The 18,800-nt window shown below is 37.2% G+C and overlaps 2 long non-coding RNA genes across 3 annotated transcripts; both read right to left on the bottom strand.

Moving 5' to 3' along the window:
• Positions 1–7,273: 7,273 nt before the first annotated feature.
• Positions 7,274–10,640, bottom strand: LOC310731232. Of its 2 annotated transcripts, none has more exons than XR_014535105.1 (4): positions 10,139–10,640; positions 9,525–9,736; positions 8,648–8,801; positions 7,274–7,383 (listed from the first exon to the last, which is right to left on the bottom strand). It is a non-coding gene; the product is annotated as an uncharacterized lncRNA (long non-coding RNA). The 2 variants fall into 2 exon arrangements; XR_014535106.1 differs by having other exon boundaries at positions 7,274–7,391; positions 10,139–10,638.
• Positions 10,641–14,221: 3,581 nt separating this feature from the next.
• On the bottom strand, positions 14,222–17,847 carry LOC310731240. The gene is made up of 3 exons (XR_014535116.1): positions 17,611–17,847; positions 17,424–17,521; positions 14,222–14,362 (listed from the first exon to the last, which is right to left on the bottom strand). It is a non-coding gene; the product is annotated as an uncharacterized lncRNA (long non-coding RNA).
• Positions 17,848–18,800: the final 953 nt, after the last annotated feature.

Below are 18,800 nucleotides of genomic sequence, written 5' to 3' on the forward strand. Positions count from 1 at the left end.
CTGCCTGGATCCTTTTTCAGATAGTTTCCATATCTGTAGGCTAAAGAGGACAGCAATAAGCTTCATTCCACACACTGACTCTGTGGAAGTGTAGGCATGTGTGTACCTTTTTCTCTTTGCATGGTGGATGTGTGTGTGTTCTTCTGTAGGACGGTCAAAGTATGTACCTGCTGCATGCGGCTGGACCTGAAAATAAGTACAGATAAATATAATGAGGTCGAGTGTGAGTGATTTCCTGGACAGAAGAAAGTTCAGGCTTTCAAGTCTTTCTTCTTTCATCGTGAATGAATCAGTAAATGAAATTAACTGACTTCATTCGAAATTAAACGTTTCCTGCATGTTCATGGGACACTGTACTGTAGCAGTGTGTAAGTGTGTGTCACCTCGTCTCATCTCTCTGATCTCATGCCGCTTACAGAATTACATTACGGCATTCAGGGACAGGCACTAAGCTGGTTTAAATCCTACCTGTCCGATCGTTACCGTTTCGTAGACTTGAATGGAGAGCTATCCAGGCTAATGCTAGTAAAATATGGCGTGCCACAAGGTTCAGTTCTAGGACCCCTGCTTTTCACAATATACACGCTTCCCTTAGGATATATTATTAGAAGTCATGGAATTAGCTTCCATTGTTATGCTGATGATACCCAGCTATATATCTCATCAAAACCAGGCGAAATAGATCAATTAGCTCGGATAACTGAGTGTGTTAAAGAAATAAGAGATTGGATGACCCATAACTTTCTATTATTAAATTCTGATAAGACGGAGATTTTGCTCATCGGCCCAAAAACCAGTATGCAGAAGCTCCAGCATCTCAACCTGCATTTAGATGGATGTTTAAATGGCTAACAGCAGAACACGCTAACCAACCGCACAACAGAGATCTTTCATCAACATCTCCTTTTGGTGGTTTGGATAAACCACGTTTGGCTCTAAACCAGCAGTCAGTAGCCGGCGTGTGTTTTGCATGAGGCCCATGTGACATGTGACTCTTAAAAACAGCTTCAAACTTCAGACCCACAACATGGTTACCGGTGGAGGCACCAGAAATGTTGAATGTTTACGAGAAATAAAGTCAGAGTTTATTTATGATTTTTTATTTATATACAGTACAGACCAAAAGTTGGGACACACCTTCTCATTCAAAGAGTTTTCTTTATTTTCATGACTATGAAAATTGTAGAGTCACACTGAAGGCATCAAGGGCTATTTGACCAAGAAGGAGAGTGATGGGGTGCTGCACCAGATGACCAGGCCTCCACAGTCACCGGACCTGAACCCAATCGAGATGGTTTAGGGGTGAGCTGGACCGCAGAGTGAAGGCAAAAGGGCCAACAAGTGCCAAGCATCTCTCGGGGAACTCCTTCAAGACTGTTGGAAGACCATTTCAGGTGACTACCTCTTGAAGCTCATCAAGAGAATGCCAAGAGTGTGCAAAGCAGTAATCAAAGCAAAAGGTGGCTACTTTGAAGAACCTACAATATGACATTTTTTCAGTTGTTTCAGACTTTTTTGTTATGTATATAATTCCATATATAATTCCACATGTGTTAATTCATAGTTTTGATGCCTTCAGTGTGAATCTACAATTTTCATAGTCATGAAAATAAAGAAAACTCTTTGAATGAAAAGGTGTGTCCAAACGTTTGGTCTGTACTGTATATATATTTTGCAAATAAAATGCAAATGATCTAAATGGGTTTAGTTTTCACAGACTGCATTTTCAGCAATAAAAATAAATTTTTTTAAAAAGGAAACAAATTTAATTGTTCATTTTAAAAGATCCGTCTTATTTTCTCTTGTATATTTAGTGTCGTTTATTAATAAAGAAAAAATGCTTCTTATCCGATTACTCGATTACTAATGAGTAGAAAACTCGATTACTAAAATGATCGATATCCTTAGCCCCAAATATAACTACTAAATATAGTTATTGTTGTGTGTGTGTGTGTGTGTGTGTGTGTGTGTGTGTGTGTGTGTGTGTGTGTGTGTGTGTGTGTGTGTGTGTGTGTTGTTAATGTTGTGTCCTTGTAGATCTGGAATTCACTCACAGATGCTGAAGGACCTGAACTGAATTTTAAACTTGTGCTGGTTTCTCCTCCACAGCTGGAACTTGAGCTGCAGCTGGTTTCTGGAAACAATTTAAAATAAGGTTATGAATGTTTGAACACAATGATTATTGGTGAATGGGCTGTGAGGGAAGTGGCACCAAGTAAAATCTTGCTCAGGGCAGAAAATTGACCAGGGCCGGCCCTGTGCAGGATGGAGGGAGTGTGTTGAACTGTTGGAGTGGCGTAGAGGATGGAGGGAGGGTGGGATTTAAGTGGACAAGAAATATGAGTTGTTCATGTCACACAGATTAAAATTTTATTTTATCTTTTTTTTTTATCTCTTTCTCTTTCCTATAAAATGGATTGAATGAATGCCATTGGGAATGGTATTTGTTAAAGTTAGTTCATAAAAATTAACCTTATTTTAAATTGTTTTCAGTGAAACTATAAAATATAGGTGCTGTCTGGGTCACATTATAAATGAAACACAAACAGTAAGAATAATTACATCTGGTCTTCCTGCACATAAATGTATTTATTTAAACACTTCTTTATCATACAGTACTGTTTAATCTTCCACTTCATTTTAAAAAGTGTTCAATGTCCAGTAGGTGGCAGTAATGTTCTACTCAACTTTAGCTCCCTCTAGCGTTATCACAACGAATTACATTGCACTACACTTTTAAAGGGAATTTTACATAAAATGTTGCCTTTTTAAATAAACCAAGTTATAAACAAACATTACCAAATTAGTACAGTGGCCAAGAAGTGCAAAACACATTAACAAATCCTAAAACAAAATAACAAATGCAAAAACAAAACAAATCCAAAAACAAAATAAATCCAAAAACAAATTAACAAATCTGAAGACAAAATAACAAATCCGAAAACAAATCAACAAATTCAAAAACAAATTAACAAATCCGAAAACACAACGACAAGTCAGACAAACCGGAAAAGGTAGGTATCGTTTGTGAATGTAAACTTACCGATTATTGGACGAGACACCTGTCATTCACCTGTATATCTTGACTGACAGGTGTCTTGTCCAATGATCTGTAAACAAATATATAATATATAATATAAAAATATTTTATATAATCAAAAGTGATTTCAGATTGAATCCCAGTGGAAACGAGACTGATCCGAAGCTGCTGCTTTTCAGCTGAAACACACTGTGTGGTCAAAAGTATTTGGACACCAGTCTTTTCAAGCCAGATGTGGTTCATAAATTCACCTAAAATGACTCTATGACTCTAAAATTCACTCTATGACTTTTATCTGAAAGGAATATTCACATTTACTATTATTTATACAACACCATGTCACTATTAGGGTTTATTAGAAGATTACACACTGCAGTAGTATTTGAGTGATGTAGTGGTGAAGCTCTAGAAGTTTTTTGAGTATTAGTGCAATATAAATAAATGAAATTCAGGTTAAATAAAGCTGATTAATATTAATGTTATAAAATAAATGATCCAGAAAAGACAAGTACAGATTTAATAACATTTATTTTGTCCAAAAATGTTTCTATAAAATTCACTATTTATGCTGAGAACCTGCGTGAAGGTGGTACTAAATTTATTAAATGTACCATTTACATGTTAGAACTCAATCAAACTTACTCTAAGAACTCAACTTGATCTGACCTCAAATCAGGCTCTAAACTGTAGCATTACCTCCTCCATCCACACGGGGGAGACTCCTCAACCTGATATACCTAGACAACGAAAACGATTAATAATATTTATACATATTTAAGTAAAAAGAAATTCCTGACAGAGCCACTAGAGGGCAGTGTAAGACTAAAATCTGACCAACTGCAGTTATTATTATTATTATTATTATTATTATTATTATTAATATTATCATTAATATTAATAATTATATTATAGCTGAATTTTTGTGATATAAATAAATGAAACAGAAGTTAAATGAAGCTGAATAAAATTAATATAATAAATAATGTAGAAATAACGAGTACAGATTTAATAACATTTAAACAATTTATTTTGTCAAAAGGTTTTTATAAAATCCAGGTTTTATGTTGAGAAACTGCATGAAGTTAGTATTAAATTTATTAAAAGTATCATCTACATGCAAGAACTCAATCAAACATATTGTTAGAATAAAATGAAAACTTGATCAAACCTTAAATCAGACTCTGAACTGTACGTATGCTATTTGTTCTGTTATTGAACTAGAAACAGTGAATGTTGAGATGTTTGGGAACTGATTATCGCCTGTATATATGCAGGTCAAGGGTTTTTCATGCTGGAACACCGTTCATTACAATGAGACGATGATGTAAGATGTCGAGCCAAACCACGGAGATGAAGCTGAGTGAGGTGAAACCCTCAAACTAACCCAGGAACAGAGAAGGAACTTTCTGACCAGCTGCTGGTTTTGCACAAACAGAACAAAAGTTTCTTTTTCTTGAGAGAGACTGCTAAAAGAAATATTTTTAAGGAGACAGAATGTTTTATGTTACAGATTTTGTTAGAACTGTGCAATCGAGTCATTTACAAGTGAATCTTTCGATTCAGACTCAATTGAACCGAATCCAGTGAACCGACTCTTCTGGACCTTATTATTTTTTAATGAATTTATTGAAAAGAACTCTTTTGAACCGAGTTACTTGAACTGAATCTACAGAGTAGAAATTAACGAACCAAACAAAACTGAATGGATTGAGTTATTAAAATTAATTTATTGAATTAAATTATTTTGTAATGTTTTGAATGCCAAAGTGTTATTTCTGATGTTTTTAACTAACTGAGGTTGTTAAAAGTTCTATTTTAAAAGTAGATGTTATAAGGCTGAATTCTAACTAAACTTTTAATTTTTAGTTATGATTTAAATGAAGTACAACACTTTTATAAAAGAAACAAAACACAACAAAATTTTAAATATTACATTTTTATTATACATTACAATAATTATAGATTTTTACTTTATTATATGTAGGACATGTGCTCACATGCTGAATCTAAACCTGCCCAGAGCTTTACAGATTTTTGCTCTCCAGTGCTGCCATTTCCTGTTCCTCAGGAATTATTGAGGAAGTTGTAAGGATTGTCAGATCTTTCCATGAGGTCAGACCCCAATAACTGCCATGCAACAAAACATTAAGCTTTCTAATCTGAGAAGAAGATCTCTTTAATTTGAGGAGAGGAAGACATCTGTTCAGCTGCCCACTCACCCATCCTTGAGCCCCCTCTTTCCCTCCTGGGGATATGACCGGGTCATGGTAAGATGATTAAGAAGGTCCTGGAATTCAAGCTACTATACTTGCATACTGCAGTTATTATAGTTTAGGAATGTATGAATTTTAACTTTACATGTTTGGTATTATTTTAAAGGTCTCAGTGCGATTGGAAATATGATCTCAGTACAATATCAGTAGAACAGACCAAAAATAAAGATCTCAGGTTTGGGGAAAATTCTGTCCTACTGATGTGAGATGTTTGTCCTGGAGAAGATCTTTATCAGGTGTTAGTTTTTTGTTTTTGTATATTTTTACCACAGGAGGTTTTTGGTTTTAAGGTCACCTCCAGTCCCATCTATCTATCTATCTATCTATCTATCTATCTATCTATCTATCTATCTATCTATCTATCTATCTATCTATCTATCTATCTATCTATCTATCTATCTATCTATCTATCTATCTATCTATCTATCTATCTATCTATCTAAATGTACAAGAAATTAAAAATAGCTCCTACAGTGAAATAAATTGTTTTTATTGTCATTTTAATCATATGCTGTACAGTACACAGTAAAACAAAACAATATTGCTTAAGGACCGAAGTGCTCCATAATACAAGACAAAATGACACAAAGCAACACAGAACTAAAATCTAAGTAAGATGTAAGGTGCCCACCCAATGGCCCAATGACGGAATCCACTGGTGTGGGTGAAGGTATTCTGCATGTTAGTCTTTCGCGCGGCTGTAAAAGATTACTTAAATGGATTGCACTTTGTTACATGAATCTAATTTTTACCTCTAATCAGACTCCAATTTATAATAAAGATTTAACTTGAATATCTTTAATTTAAGCTGATCACCTTATTGGTTGCATTCCGTCTTTTCAATTAATCATTCGTTATGGACCTGGAGTCGCTTAGAACCTTGTGCTTGGCAAACGATACCTGCTCAAGGAGGCACAATGCCAGTCCGAATCTTAGTCAGAGGATATAACGGTAAACTAATATTCTTTAAGTAGACCTCTCAATGCTTGCTCATGCATAAAGAATACTGTATTTAGCCACTTAGTTATAACTTGCTAAATCAGTGATCGTCAGAAATCAGAAGGTCTCAGACGTTGTGCTCTATGCTCCATCCGTTCATGAGCCTTCAGTTTGTACTATCCTGGTCGTAGATTTGCGGTAACACCAGGCTACATAATCAACTAGATATAAATGATTTCAGGAAGTTTCAGAGTTAATCAAGAATTTTACATTTATTTGCCAGGCAATAATCAATAAACAAATGTCACATCTAAAACAAATAATAGAAGCATGACATGATCAACATAAAACCAAATATTTTAACAATGCAGTTTACTAAAGAAATGTTAAAGAATCACTATACCTGGCAATAGAGACACACAGAGAAGTTCTGACTACAGAATGCTTGTTTCACCAAATTTCCTTAAATACCCAAACCATCGTAAACACTTGTAAATTCAAAGTGATAAAAGCTTTGCAAACCTTTTCTTGTGACAGGATGTGACCTATAAACCAAATGTTACCTAGAACACCTGGTAAGGATCTTCTCCGGGGCAACCCTTATGTCAGTAGGACAGAATTTCCCCAAACCTGCGGTCTGATATGGGACTGAGATCATATTTCCAATCACACTAAGACCTTTAAAATTATACCAAACATGTGAATGTAAAATGTATAAATCCCAAAATAATCATGGGTCAACCCACAAATGGCCCCTTTATGGGGTTGTTATTGGACCACAGTGGGTGAGAATTGGGTCCCATTTATTAATTTCATGATTGATTTCTGTGGGTGAACTTAATGTGTACTTAATCTTACTATGGAAAATCCACTGTCAAACCATTTCAAACCTCAGTTACATTGTAAAACTGTGCCTGACCAAACAAAGACCTAATACTAGTTGATTTTATGTGCTGCTTTATGTTTAAAATTACATGGTTGAGTATTTGAACTGTGCAAAATAAATGACTTCAACTCAGAATGTGTGAATCACATTTAATTTAAATTAATTCAAGTAAAAAAACAGGAAACAGGAATAACAGAATTACTTATGTAGAATAGTTCACTGGTGGGTCTATGCAGATTCCTCAGCTGCACACCTACAAAACAGTAAAAAAAAGAGAAGACAGAAAAGGCAATTTAGTACATTTTAAAATACTACCATTCACAGCAGCATCTAAAAAAAACATGCATCAATATAATTAAGACATATCCTAGAATCTCATCAGTGAATTGTTCCCACCTCTGCCTCACACAGTAATAACTTATGCCGGGGGACCAGTCATGGAGTCCAAAACTTATGAATGTAACAATTAAAATATCAACCTTTCGTCTGAACTTGACTCTTAAACAAATATTTGGCTTTTGCCAAAATCCAGTGATTGAACAATGATTCTGATCAGCTGAAAGATGTAAGTCACACCTCGGATCACGGTGGCCCAGAAAGTTCAACGCACTGCAACTGAAGAAACATATGCAAATAGAAAAAACACCAGCAAATTAAGAAAACATCTTCATCAGTTAAACAACACAAGTTGCAAATCCTCACAACGCAACTAAATACAGAAACGTCCTGCAAATCCTCACAACACAACCAATTCATTTACACTGCAAACAGCACAGACCACAAAATAAATGTTTCATGGGGACCCCAACAAGTGATGACCCCAGGACTGCTTGTTCAATGTCTATTCATCAGTGGTGTTGTTGATGATCTGAAAGGTGAGTTTTTTTGTTTATTTTAATTGTATATGTCATCTACAACACCACTGATGAATTGACATTGAACAATAAGCAGTCCCAGATGGGTTTGTCACTTGTTGTGGTCCCCCTGAAACATATATTTTGTGATCTGTACTATTTGGTTGTGTTGTGAGGATTTGCAGTGTGTTTCTGTGTTTGGTTGTGTTGTGAGGATTTGCAGCGTGTTTCTGTGTTTGGTTGTGTTGTGAGGATTTGCAGCGTGTTTCTGTGTTTGGTTGTGTTGTGAGGATTTGCAGCGTGTTTCTGTGTTTGGTTGTGTTGTGGGGGTTTGCAGTGTGTTTCTGTGTTTGGTTGTGTTGTGAGGATTTGCAGTGTGTTTCTGTACTTGGTTGTGTTGTGGGGGTTTGCAGCACATGTGTTGTCAAAGTTTTTTTTTTTTTTTCTGGTGTTGTTTTCTATTTGCATGTGTTTTCTTAAGTTGCAGCATGTTGAGCTCTCTCAGCCACCGTATAGATGCCTTAAGGATAAGTAATTTATAAGATATTTTTTCATCTCAGGGTGGAGTACTCCTTTAATGAAACAGAGGCAAAAACAGTGATCGAGATAAAATATTAATAATTGTGCAGCCCTAGCTATAGGTTATATGACTTACACTTCCGGCTGTACTGCCCTCCGATCATGGTCCCGCTGGGCTCTCAAAGCACGGTTGCCTTCTCTGTCTCTTGCATTTGTGAACCATTTACCAAGTGCTTTCTCCAGCTCTTTCTTACTGACAGTTTTCAGCAAACGGTTCTGCTTCAGGCTTCCTGTTAAGCAAAAAGTAGAGCATGCTACTGCATCAACCAGGGCACAACCCATTATTTGTATGCATGCAAGTTACATGAGCATAAGACTATCAGTCAAAAAAAAAAAAAAAAAGACTAAAAATCACAAGGTTGTAAACACCCTCTAATCCACCATTTGCCCAAACTGTTAACTGATCTGACTGACTTTTTGAACAGCGCAAAATGATGTTTATTATCTTTAATGTAATCATAACGTATATAATTTCAGTAATGTTTAGAAATGATATAAATATGAACTTTTTTTTCTTAATCACCTCTACCTATTTCACCTAAATCACATTAAAATAATGTTAAGTATTGTCACAATCGCCTCAGAGCTTTTCTCTGTATATTGTATATACACATGTTATAAAGGTAGTGAAAGAGAAAGAGACTCCACAGTGCTTTTACTGTTTCACCCTCCTGTTATCATAAGGACACTACATGGAGAAAACACGGGTGAAAATGGTATGGAAAGTCTTTATTTCCACATTTTAGTAAACACTGTCCTAGTTATCTGCTTATCATTAGGAATGTTCAGTTTTCCACAGGTGTTTATTTCTGAGGTAAACCAGTTCACTCTCCACACTTACCTTCTTTATATCGTGCCTGTTACTTTAATTACCACACAATCTTTCAGAAGTATACATTAAATAAAAACAACAGTAAAATGTGATTAATTTAAAACAAAAGATCATTTCTTACCGTGACGGAGATGTCAGGTTATCCAGGTCAGGTCAGGTCAGGTCATCCAGGTCAGGTCATCCAGGTCAGGTCAGGTCAGGTCATGTTATCCAGGTCAGGTCAGGTCAGGTCAGGTTATCCAGGTCAGGTCAGGTGAAAAGTGGTAGTACGTGATGGCCGTTTCTTCAGAATGAGAAGGCGGGAACACAGGAGCCAATGGGAGACTCTGGGAGCTGCACAAGCGATTTTTTCTATTTTTCTTTTTTTTTAACTAAAGGTCGTACTATGTTATTGTTAAAATATTACATTTTTGTTTCATATAAAACACGCAAAAAACATATTAATTGAATTTATCATCAATTGAATAATATAGCTAAATATAGCCCAAATGTGGCCCATACAGGGCCCTCGAATAAACAAAATGGGCAACCTAACTGGGGCCCACAACCCTGACTAATCTGGGGCCCACATTCAGCCCATCAAAGTGCCCACTCTGACCCATGCCCACGTGATGCCCATATAAGCCAGATAAAACCCATGTGGGGCCCACATGGACATGTTGGCTGGGATCGTCACCCTGATTAAGGCCAGGCAGCATCTATACCACCTGAGGCGCTTAAGAGACTTTAAATCACCCTCTCTGGTGCTGAGGTCTTTCTTCAACTGCACCGTTGAAAGTGTCCTGATGGGTAGTATCTCTTCTTGGTTCAAGAAATGAACCATGCAGGGCAGGCACCAGAGGGTGGTGCAGTCAGCTGAGCGTTCTGAGCTCCCTGAACTGCAGGACATGTACAGCAAGCAGTGCTGGACCAGGGCAGGAAAGATATTGGGGGACCTTAGCCATCCCAATAAAGAAGTCCTCTTTTCTGTGTTGCGTTCAGGAAAGCGCTTCCAATCCTTGAAGGCAAACAGAGGGAGAATGAGGAGGAGATTCTGCCCACAGGCCATTCAGAGCCTAAACCAGGAAAACACCTAAAACATGAACACTTTAGTGACAATCGCACTGAGACACTTTAAATCTGGACTATTGTTAATATCTATTTATTATTTCTTTCTGACAAAATTTCAGCCAGTAAGTAGTTCCACACATACCTAAGATCGCGCGGCCTGTTCGGTGTCATATACATATACACATATAATATAAATATACATATATAATATACATATACATATATAATATACAAAGTATTTGAGATCTATCAGTCTGGAAAATGTTATAAAGCCGTTTTTAAAGCTTTGGGAATCTCAAACCCTACTCTTTACCATAACTTCATGGTGTGACTGATCAACTTAATTCCCCTGTAGTTACTGCAGGTCTGCACATCTCCCATTTTTAAAGATCAGTACCAGCACACTCCTTCTCCATTCCTCAGGCATCCTCTCACCTTCCAAAATCCTGTTAAACAAACTTTTTAAAAACTCCACTGCATCGCTCCTAAACATCTCCATGCTTCTACCGATATGTCCTCTGGTCCAAACGACTTTCCAATCTTCATCCTCTTAATCACTGCTCTCACTTCCTCCTTACTAATCCTATCCACTTCCTGCTTCACCATCTCCACACCATCCAACCTTCTCTCTCTCTCACTTTCCTCGTTCATCAGCCGCTCAAAATACTCCCTCCATCTTCTCAACACACTGTCCTTACTAGTCAACACATTTCCATCTCCATCCTTTATTGCTCTAACTTGCAGCACATCCTTCCCTGCTCGGTTCCTCTGCCTGGCCAATCGGTACAAATCCTTTTCTCCTTCCTTAGTGTCCAACTTCTACAGATCCTCATATGGCTTTTCCTTTGTCCTTCACCACATCCCTCTTTACCTGCTGCTGCATCTCCTTGTACTTCTGTCTACTTTTCTCATCACTCTGTCAATCCCAATTCTGTTTCAACCACGTCTCTTTGTCTTCCTTTCCATTTCCAGATGTCACACCAAGTACCTTTCTAGCTGTCTCCCTTATCACTTCTGCAGTAGTTCCACAATCATCCAAACCTCTTTACCACCACCGAGCCCCTGTCTGACCTCTTCCCTGAATCTCACACTACATTCTTCCTCCTTCAGTTTCCACCATCTTATTCTTCTTCCAGTCCTCTCTTTCCTCCTCTTCTTCTTCTTCACCTCCAAAACCATGGGACATGACATGGGTTATCTGTACTTCTACTGAGTGAAGGATGTGTGAACCTTTGCCACCGCTGGCTTTAATTATAAAATGTTTGCCAACATATTACAGTTATAATGTAGATAAATAGTACTAATAAACTACCCACTCTGTGCAATTTGTATAAGGTATTTAAGTGTGTAAACTAATCCTAATGTAATAGTGGAGCAAAAGTGTATTTATATATAAGAACATCTGTATTATTTAGTTTTTGCAACACTGAGCTGCACACATATTCAAACCTGTAACGTTTGCTTATACTACACATTTAAATGAACCATATTAACTTGGTCAAAAGCACATTGCACCATTTTCTTTATATTTAAGTGGAAATTAGTTTTGTATTTGTATGCACAAGTAATTTTTGTATGCAGCATGTAGTGTAAATATATATTAGATTTTAGTTATTTTTGTTATTAATTAACTTTTATTTTCATTTGGTGATGAAGCTCGGGTATTCTTGTATTCAGAGCAGTGAGAACTGCATACAATTCTAGACTGAGACTCCTGAAGTTACTGAGTGTCACAGTTGGACCCTGGAAACACAGATTTTAATGCTCCCACATTAAAGTTGATTGCTTTCCATTTTATTCTTTATGTATAATAGAATTTTGTTAATAACTGAAATTTAATTTAGTAATTAACAATGATGATTTGTTGATACTTCATAATCATCTATGATATAGAATAAAACATTATTTTTTCTAAGAAAGAAAATAGAAATGCTGGTGATAGAAACAAAGTATAAGTTAACAAACAATAGCAAGAGAAAAATAAGTGAACCGTACATGAAATAATCACAAAAATGTTCCTGAACACATTTTTAATGACACCGAGACTCTATGCTAAAGTAATTAACATTTCACTACACTTTAAGTCAATGGCCCTAAAGTACCCCTAAACTACAGCCCCATACCATTACCACTTCTCAATCAAACATTACAGTTGACTAATAAACTTATTTGAAGTTAGAGAAACACAGAAATGAACGTCGGTGCAAAATACCTAAAGGTTTATACATTTAACATTTTAGATTTAAAAAAGACTTATGGGTGAGATTTGTCTGCACTTTAATTCTTATTGGTCCAGACAGATACAACAAAAATCTATTCCCTGATCTTGCTGTGTAACCGTGTGCTCAAGCTCAAGTTTGCAGTAAATCAGTAACACTCGGCTCAGGGGACAATGGATTAGAAGCCGTTCCATTAGATAATGTTCAGAAAGCACATATGGGTGAAATGCTCAGGTAGCCTCATACATGTTGCCATAATGTGTAGTTGTAGTGTAACTGTAGATGGACCAACAATGTTCTGATGGCTTGGAAAGGTGTCCAGTTTGTTAGAGCTAATTAAAATTTACATTACAATTTAAAGTTCCCCAGATATTTACAGTACAATTTCCCTTTACATCCCTTCAAATAAAAAATTTAAGAAGATGATTTGTTTCATGGTTGTATGTTAGAGCACTTGTGGTTCCTTAATGAGCTTTGATGAACATAGCTCCGTCCACAGTGTCCACAGAGGTACAGCTTCTGTCCTGTATGACTCTGCTGGTGGCTGAGGAGGGCACGCCGAGCACTAAGACTCATCCCACACTGTTCACAGTGATACGGCTTCTCTCCTGTGAATACACTGGTGCGATTTGAGAGTACTCAGGTGAGTAAAACTCTTCCCACACTGTTCACAGTAATACGGCTTCACCCCTGTGTGGACACGCTGGTGTTTTGTAAAATTACTCTGTTGAGTAAAACTCTTCCCACACTGTTCACAGTGATATGGCTTCACTCCTGTGTGGACATGCTGGTGCATTCTAAAATTATTTTGATGAGTAAAGCTCTTCCCACACTGTTCACAATGATACGGCTTCTCTCCTGTGTGGACACGCTGATGTGATTTGAGATTACCCTGCTGAGTAAAACTCTTCCCACACTGTTCACAGTGATACGGCTTCTCACCTGTGTGGACACGCTGGTGTGATTTGAGATGACCCTGTTGAGTAAAACTCTTCCCACACTGTTCACAGTAATACGGCTTCTCTCTTGTGTGGATACACTGGTGCAATTTAAGACTACTCTGGCAATTAAAACTCTTTCCGCACTGTTCACAATAATACGGCTTCACTCCTGTGTGGATACGCTGGTGTAATTTGAGAGTACTCAGGTGAGTAAAACTCTTCCCACACTGTTCACAGTGATACGGCTTCACTCCTGTGTGGATACGCTGATGTAATCTGAGACTACTTTGCTGAGTAAAACTCTTCCCACACTGTTCACAGTGATAAGGCTTCTCTCCTGTGTGGACACACTGGTGCGATTTGAGACTACTCTGATGATTAAAACTCTTCCCGCACTGTTCACAATAATACGGCTTCACTCCTGTGTGGATACGCTGGTGTACTTTGAGAGTACTCGGGTGAGTAAAACTCTTCCCACACTGTTCACAGTGATACGGCTTCTCTCCTGTATGGATATGCTGATGTAATCTGAGACTACCTTGCTGAGTAAAACTTTTTCCACACTGATCACAGTGATACAATTTATTTCCTGTGTGGATACGCTGGTGTGATTTGAGATGACCCTGTTGAGTAAAATTCTTCCCACACTGTTCACAGTGATACGGCTTCACTCCTGTGTGGATACGTTGGTGTCTTTTCAGAACAGCAATTTTAGTAAAACTCTTCCCACAATCTGAGCAGTGGTGCATCTGGAAAACAATATAAAATGATTTAATATACTGTAATAATTTTAGATTTGGTCTTGCATGATATCAGAAATGTCTGCTATAGTAATCTGATAAGGTTTGAAACAAGTTAAATAAGAGGTATTTTGAGGCCTTTTAGAAAACCTTTAACTATTTAATGTTCCAAAATCCCTGATATTTATGTCTTCAAGGTGTAGGAGTTTTCCCAGTACCAGACCAGGCAGCATTATATCATCTTATTTTCAATTCCAGGAGACAGGAAAAAAGACTGTGGAACCTGTTGCGCTTCTGTGATAACATCAGATCTTAACAGGATTTAGTCCACGATCACAAAGCTACCTGAAACTATGTTCAAGCAATGTTTGGGTGACTTTGGATTTTACAGTGATCCAAAAGCTACTACTAGTAGCTCTCATTAGACAAAGCTCAAAATCTGGACTGGTGCAAACAATCTTTACCTACTGAGCTGATCTGCATGCTGTCTTTCAAATGATGTGTGAAAATCCCTGTGGTTGGGACAACAATACATTGATGACGACTGCAGGTAATTATCTGTGGCTGTCAAAAGCAGCAACCTACTTCCTCCTAATGGCCTATGAGGGCATTTTCAATCAACTTGTTAGCATGTACCTCCGCTTTCAGACTCTCAGATGAAAATCACCTACCTGAATGTAAATGTGAACAGTTCCTGACCAAAGTGTTCTACATACACAATTTAGATACATTTGGAAAGAAGATACTCTGACCCAGCCATTAATGTTGCACAAGTCAGTGCACTCTTAGCGCAGGTCTCAACCCCGGATACATGTGGAGGGTTGAGTTATGAAGGACATCCAGTGTAAAACATGTGCCAAATCAAACATGCAGATCACAAAAAAAATTTCATACCAGATCGGTCGAGGCCCGGTTTACCAACGACCACCACAGGTATCGTTAGCCAACAGGGTACCGGTGAAAATTGGACTACGGTTGGCCGAAGGAGGAGAAGAAGAGGAGGAAGAAGTCTACAGAAGCAGCGGAAAAAGAAGAAGTGAAGGACAGTGCAGGTTCGGGTTGGTACTTTGACTGGAGAGAGGGACCTGATATGATGGAGAGGAGAAAGGTAGATATGTTGTGTGTTTAGGAGACCAAATGGAAATTGAATAAGACCAGGAATGTTGGAGGTGTTTAAACTGCTCTATCATGGTGTGGATGGAAAGAGAAATGGTGTAGGGGTGATTCTGAAAGAAGAGTACAGTAAGAGTGTAGTGGAGGTGAAGAGAGTTTCTGATAGAATGTGAAGGTGAAGCTGGAAGTTGAAGGGGAGATGATAAATATTATCAGTGCTTATGCTCCACAGGTGGGCTGTGAGATGGAGGAGAAGGAAAAATTCTGGAGTGAGTTAGATGAAGTGGTAGATGGTGAACCTAGAAATGAAAGATTAGTGATTGGGGCAGACTTTGAAGGGCATGTAGGTTAAGGGAAAAGCGGTGATGGTAGGTATGGAATTAAGGAGAGGAATATGGAAGGGTAGATGGTGGTAGATTTTTGCTGAAAAGAGGAAAATGGCAGTGGTGAACACGTATTTTAAGAAGAAGGAGGATCATAGAGTGACGTATAAGAGTGGAGGAAGGTGCACACAGGTGGACTATGTTCTATGTAATGCAGGTCCTTTTCTCCCTCCACCTGCTAGACTCCGGGGGCCACTCAGACTATTCTTATACATGTTTGGCTATTCATACAGACTGCATTCATATTAATTGTACAGCAATTCAGACTATTGTTATTCATACAGACTGTATTCATACTGATGGCCGGACATTTCAATGGACAGGAGGAGAATGAATTCTCAGAAGCCATTCTGAGAAGCCATTAATCTCAAGTAGCAAGGACCTGGACAACTCTGCTAGTGCTAATGTTAATTCACCTATTTCTCCATCACCAGCAGCACTCCATTCTCCAACATCTATCTCCCCTACATGCCAGTGTACACACACATACATACATACATACATACATACATACATACATACATAAAGCGGGTAAAATAAGTATTGAACATGTCAACATTTTTCTCAGTAAATATATTTCTAAAGGTGCTAGTGACATGAAATCTTTATCAGATGTTGGTAACAACCCATGCAATCCACACATACAAAGGAATCAAACCATACATGTCCATAAATGAAGTTGTGTAATGTTGTGAAACAACACACACACACAAGAAAAAGTATTGAACACATGAAGACAGGGAGGTGCAAAAGGGAATGAAAAGCCAAGACAGCAGTAGATATCAATCAGTAATTAGAAAGCAATCCTGCCTATTGTCATTGTAAATTAATATCAGCTGCTTCAGTCCCAACTGATGGCCTGTATAAAGGTGTCCCAATAGCAAGGTGTCACACAAGAAACATCTCATGATGGGTAAAAGCGAAGCGCTCTCTCAAGAACTTCGCATCCTTACTGTTGCACACATACTGATTGCATTGTTTACAGAAGGATTTCTAAACTTCTGAATGTTCTGAAGGGTTTGATATCTTTGTATTCGAGCAGATGTAGTTGTGTTGGCCTATTTTAATAATAGATGCCTTTTAGGCTAAGACCACCTGTTCTCTTTGGGTCCATCAACACTGTGATTCTAATGGTTCTAATTTTAAAACATGGTTCTAATTTTCAAAAGTAATACTAATAAATGATCTTAAAGTGCGAGGCAGAAACTAAACAAACTTGCAGTCCGCCACTTAATACTTTACTTTAAAACTAAACTTCCTCTGGGAGATCACTGGGATACGCATGTGAATATTTGATCTGTTCACTGGTTGCATGTGTAAAAGCTGTTGGTATCAAACATTGTTTACTTTATTAACTGAGTAAAAAGCTGAAGAACAGATCAAATAGGACAATTGATTAAAGATTTGGGGAGAAATTTCGTGTTTCCTTGTAAAAATTTTTTTTAAATAAATAAAGTAGTTTATTGTGATACACTTAAAGTTAAGGTATTTTTTTATGATTTAATTTTAAATACATCATGATGTATCTTTGCCCTGCAAACCACACTGAAAGTTAAGACATGAATAAATTGTACCTTTGATCCAGCAGCAGCAGCAGGAGTGTGTGGAGGTTCTCCTAAAGATCTCCGTCTGGACTCTGATTTCATGATCAGAGGTGTAAAGAATCAGGACACTGGAAGAAAAATGCAGAGGTTCATGACTCCAGAATGTCCACTAGCTGTTCCCCGAGCAGCTCAGCTGCTACATTTCACTGTATCTCACCTTTGGGTAAAAATCCGCTAAATCCGGGACAAAAACGGGGTTGAAGCTCGCGCGCGATAGATTTATAACAGCGAAAGGAACGTCGATGTGCACGCGCAGAAAGTGGAGAAAAACTCACGCGACCAACATTAACTTCAGACCGGAGCGCGTGAAAGAACTCTATAAGTACAAACACAGATCACAAAGCAGTGGGCGGGGCCAACGGGCTCGAGTTCTAAATCCGCAAACATCATTGGCTCTGGGATCACTGGGATTTTCTGTCTCTCACTCTTACTGGTAGAGCTGAAACAGGTAATTATAACAGAACATAGGGAATTGTTCATTTAGTTATAATTTTTCCTATAAAACTTCATTATAATAAAAGTAATATATAATAATGTGTTAGTGAAAATAATAATAATAATAATAATAATAATAATAATAATAATAAATCTAATAATACTGTTAGCAACAGTGTAACAATAACTCAAAAAATATTTTGTTTTGTTTAATGAAAAAAAAGAAAAAATAGTAGTTTTAATATGTAATATGTCATACAATAATATAAAATATAATGTTCTATTTGAATGTTTATTTTCCACAGAAATGCCAGTGTTGAAAAACAGCTTCTGGTACTAAAGGTGTGTAACGTTTTGGTATTTCTGCCTTTAGTGTGTAAGAAAGTACAAGGTGATTATTACTGCATGATTCAGTTCTATTTAATGAGCATATAAATATAAATTATTTTACAGAAGTGAACACCAGACAAAATCTGGAAATCCGAGGCCTAAAGTGCTCAATCAGTAGGTTCAAGAAAAGCATCTGCTTAATCGAGGTACTTTCTCACAAGTGAGAATTGTGACTAAATAAAACTAAATGTTTTTTTATTTTTTTTAAAAATCAATAAATAAAAAGAAAGGGAAACACATGATAGATTTATTTTAAGTACAGTTTCTATCAAGTTACAGAAGGCTGATCATTAAAAAGTGAAAGAAATATATAAAAATTTGATTTTTTTTTTTAGATTATGTCTCTCACAGTGGACATGCACCTACGATGACAATTTCAGACCCCTCTATGATTTCTAAGTGGGAGAACTTGCAAAATAGCAGGGTGTTTAAATACTTATTTTCCTCACTGTATGTATGTATGTATGTTTTTAACCACAGAGGGTGGGGTAGGGAATTCAAGCATAGTTCAAAAAGGACAAG

This window comes from Silurus aristotelis, assembly GCF_946808225.1.
Source record: "Silurus aristotelis genome assembly, chromosome: 9".
Lineage (NCBI taxonomy): Eukaryota > Metazoa > Chordata > Actinopteri > Siluriformes > Siluridae > Silurus > Silurus aristotelis.